We start from the raw sequence: 5000 nt of genomic DNA on the forward strand, positions 1-5000 counted from the left end.
ATGAAAAATACGTTTTTTCGGAATTCTGAGTACGCCATTAAATCGGGCGTCTAATTTTACATAAAAGTCCCTTTGACACCAATTTCTATCTCATCACCATTTCAGGCTGCAAATTATTGAAAACACCTCTTTTTTCGCATGTTCAAAAATGGAAGGGGTCGTACCTCCCCTCCGTCACGAGATATCAAAAAACGGACCTCGGATTCGAGATCAGGGACAAAAGTTACCCCTTAGGACAAAGTTTCACGAAAATCGAAGAGGGGTCGGGGCAACTGCTGTGTGAATTGCGGAGAATTACCCATTTAGCTTTTCAATTGCTCATGTTTAAAATAACGAAAATATCCACACAAATAATATTTAATAAAAATGAATCACCTGAATATAATTTTGAAATATCCTAGAATTCAAAAATTCTCAACATTTTTTATAAAATTACAGCACATGTTTCAAAAAATGGAAAAACTCACAAAGAAAAATTAAACAAAACTATATTTTGAAAAATTACTAAAATATCATGAAATCCTGAAGAAAAAATAAAATAAAAAAAGACATTTAACTCTTCAGAAATTTAATGTTTTTCAGATTTGAGTAGTTCACATAATTATTACATAGGACAATTCCAGCTCAAATCAGGATTTTTTTCTGGTACTTTTGTACCCGACCCACTCCGATTTCAATGAAACTTTGTAGACATGTTATCCTAGGCCTATATAAGCCATCTTTGTGTATATGGAGCCTATGGTACTCGAAAACAAACATTTGAGAAGGGCGTAAGTAATTTAAATATTTTTGTATTTTTTAGTTTAAAATTAACTTTATCTCTAAGCTTAACATCGCATCCAAAAGTGGTCAAAGAGAAAATTTACGAAATTGAACGGGCTTTCAGCAAAAAAAAAAAAAAACACTGAAATAAAAATGCACGCCACTTCTATGGGAATTTTTGATTTTTATGTTCAAAAGCTTAATTTTTAGGTGAAATCATTTTTTTTTCGTTCAAAATTTTTGAGGAAATTGCCAAAGATTTTACAAAAAGACTCTAGAAAAATGTAGGATGGTATGTCTCTCCAAAAAAGTATAAAAATCATTTGCTAAAACTGTTTTCTTGAAAAGTGGTCTAATTGTCAAATTTTCTAAAAACCGATGAAAGAAATCGATTCCCCAGACAATTTAACAAAAAAGTCTCCATATCCTATGTCCAATCTTTATGAAGATATATGACAGACTTGATTTTTCAGTTTCGTAAATTTGTTTACCGGATAGCTCGTCCAAATTCCCATAATTTGAGTCTTTTTGTAACATCTTAGGCCATTTCCTCAAAAATTCGAACGAAAAAAATCGTGACATCATCTTAAAATTTAACCTTTAAACTGAAAAATCATAAAAATTTCATAGAAGTTGCGTGTATTTTTATGTCAGTGTATATTTTTTTCTCTAGAAAGTCCGTCCAATTTCCTAAAAGTTTGTCTTTGATCACTTTTTGATACGATGCAGTAATTTTTAAAATACAAAATACAAAAATAATAAAATATCTAACGTCTTTCAATTAAATAACTTAATATCATTCTCGAGTAAAACTGGCTCTTTATACACAAAACTGGCTTATATAGGCCTAGGATAACATGTCTTCAAAATTTCGCTGAAATCGGAGAGGGTCGGGTACAAAAGTACCAGAAAAATGCCTGATTTGAGCTGGAATTGCTCGAATACAATTTAAAATGCATTTAACTGCGTTGATTTTTTGAAGCGGAATTGAACCAGCCCAAAAATATTCCGAGCATTTGTGAAATTGCGATTTAAAGTACCGCAGAAATTTAGTTTTTCGCAAAAAAAAAAACACTGATTTCGTAAAAACATCAAGTGTAGAATACGAAGGTTCGTAAAACATTTTTTCTGGTGTTTAATGCATTTTGAAACAAAGTTGTTCGCTACGATTTCGGTCCATGGCAAATTCTGTATCTAGGTTGTCAGTTTGAAGGATGTAAATATAGAGTTGAGTAGGAATCTTGACCAAGTTTTTAAGCGAATGATTTGATTTTTAAAATCATTTTTTATGAATATTCTTCTCATTTGTGGATAACTATTATGTTAAACGAAACATATTTATAAGTGAAATTTGTCAACATAGTTCTACTTGTTCTTTTTAGTTCAAAGTACAAACTTGTTCTTGTTCATAATTTCGTTGAGATTTCGTGAACCTGCAGTTTATGGATCGATGTCCATGATCATCCCCGGGCAGTCCAGACAGTGTGGACACACCAGCATGGCACACCAGGGGAGGATTGATTTTTGTTTGGAATTTAATTTACTGCCGAACATCAATCAGCCGGCAGACGTCGCGAGTTTTGGAATTATATTGAATCGGGCGTTGATATGTTGATTACGGAACGAACGCCCGACGACGCGCTGATTAATTACGACCGATGTAACTGTATTATGGCAGCTTGCAGGCGCGATTAAACCTCAACGATTACCGAGACGTCCACGGGCCGAATTCCGGGAGCTCGCCCGACAGCATCGCGGCTTTCGATCGACAGGCAGCTGGATTTTAGCGACCGATACCATCGCTATTTTTACTGGTTTCGGAAGCACCATATTTTACGAGGAAAGTTGGGCGCGCGCTGTTTGGGGGCTCCGGAATATAAATACGAGAAACTGGATTAGAAACTTTATTGACCTGCAGCAGCAGAAAGGTGGTTGCGGCTGGGTGACCTGAGTCTTATCACGCTAAACCATTGTATATCTTGGAAGAACTTAATGTTTTCGGACAAGCTTTCGATGGCTGCTTGGAATTAATGACGATCTTTGCTGAAATCAAAAAATATCTTTTGGTAAATTACTCTTCATGAAAATAAAATAAAAAATAAGCTAACTCTAGGTAGTTGAACCCATTCAAAGCTATCCTTTAAATTATAGCGTAGTCCCACGCAGATGATTAGTGCGCCGCCAACGCAACACACGCCTCGTTTCTCGAAACAACCGGACTCTGATTACCAACAATCCGTACTTTTCTGATTTCCTCTTATCAAAATCACCCGATCCAGATCTACGCTCAGCAACGCTGTTCCAACTCCCATAAATATATCCAGATCCACGATGGGTCTCCTTTTAATCCGGACAGTCCGGACCTCGGTCGGTCGTTTCCCGGCAACAAAAACGATGACGATGGCTGAGAAGAGAGAGAGAGAAGAAACCGGCCGGCCTGGCCTCGGTAATTGGAAGTCGGATTAGCAGTAATCAATCAATCTGCTTGCACTCTTTTGCACTCGTCCAAATCATCCCCCGTTGGTTGGCAGAAGGCTGGTTGAGGTTGGGCTCGCGTGGCACCGTGTTCGACGGAACTGGGACGGAAGGTTGGCTGGTGTGTTGTTGGACAGCGCTCGGTTCATCGTAAACTGTGCTGAGGTAGGTTAGTACGCGGCTTGCGAGTTTATGGGAAGGACAGTCCTTCTACAATGAATGTGGATTTCTTCAAATTTGATCGAAATTAGATCCAGCTGTCACAACGCTTATGAGCCCTATTCAAATGTTGGTTCAGAAATGATGTATTAAGTACGCCTTTAAAAATGACTGTTAGTAATAAAGTAGTGATAAACGTTTTGAAATGACACGAATCCTAGCCAAACTTCTTCAAATCCCACTGTAAATCCTGGTCCTCGTCGAGACCCCCTAATCCATGGTGGTTGCTCATTGACAGTCGGCTGCCGGTTCGAATCGCCACCGACAGTATTTCCCTTGTCCAATAATAATGCGAGCACGATCAGGCGCTGCACTGCTGTTCGATTTTCTCAGCATCATCGAATGGAAATCAATAATGGGCTCCCACAGCGAGAGAGAGGGGGAGCTACTCCATCCTCAGTACATCGGTACAACAGCCAAGATCCAATACAATTGCTTCCGATCTAGTTGGACATGTAGCAGCAGGGCAGAAATCAGTGCAGTGCAGAGTGAACAACGTTGCATTCGAGAGTCAGCAGAATTGTAATAACATTATGAGTGATATTTCCACCCTGCTTCTGTGCCGATATGCAATGTTTTATGTAGATATGTTGTGAAACCACTCGTCGGATGTCGTAGAGCTACACGCTCGCTACTGCAATCACATTCAGGAGGGATGTTGCTGTTTGCAACAACAGAAACATGCACTACACTGTACACTGCACAATCGTCGGCGTTGTGCTATCTTGTAGCAAGTTGACTTTGTATCAAAATGAGTTGAATTTAAAGTATTTTAAGAAACTCTCCTGCATAGTAGTGCCATACGTATCTCGAGAAGTCCTCACGTAATTGACAAGATAGCACACACCCGAGACGACAGGCAGTCGTTGTTTTGAATTTCCAAACCACTCTCGCAGCTTCACATCCCAGCACCACCACCTCTGGTCGATGGTTATTACCATCATTATTGATTTTTATTTCATTCGATTACATATTCCAATCAGATCACAATCATCGCTAGCTCCAATCTCTCTCGCTCAACATAGTAAGAGTGCTGGGTATCACCACACATCTTGGACAGATCGATGAACGGAGCACGTTTCTCGGTGCACGCCGTCTTCGTCCAAGTTGTCCGTGTTGCAACAACTTCGTGCCCGGCAAACGAAGGGGGAATCAATTGACGAATCAGTCGAAGAGGTGCTGATTTACCTCGTATGTATGCAACGACGTGCTGCAGGTCCAGGCTCCTCTTCCGAGCAGTGCAGTGATGGATGTTTATGTTCCGATGCTTGGAGAAGATCCCGGGAACTAATTTTGCCTTTCTTGCAATTTTGCAATTCAGCAGTAGTGATTGTCTCAGCGACAATCTGTTGCTGAAGCAGATACTCATAGCAATTTGTAGTCGCCGTTGCGTTCAATTTGAATTTGTAAATTTTAGCACCTAGGATAGGATCCACTAAAAGTGTTCACAAAAAAACAAAAATACAAAAATACAAAAATACAAAAATACAAAAATACAAAAATACAAAAATACAAAAATACAAAAATACAAAAATACAAAAATA

General features: G+C 38.7%; 1 protein-coding gene across 1 annotated transcript in view; it reads right to left on the reverse strand.

The window, feature by feature from the left end:
- LOC128092671 (uncharacterized) overlaps positions 1 to 5000 on the reverse strand; it is a 94009-nt gene that overhangs the window by 4915 nt on the left and 84094 nt on the right. The gene's annotated exons all lie outside the window — the stretch shown is intronic.

Source organism: Culex pipiens, chromosome 2 (assembly GCF_016801865.2).
Source record: "Culex pipiens pallens isolate TS chromosome 2, TS_CPP_V2, whole genome shotgun sequence".
Lineage (NCBI taxonomy): Eukaryota > Metazoa > Arthropoda > Insecta > Diptera > Culicidae > Culex > Culex pipiens.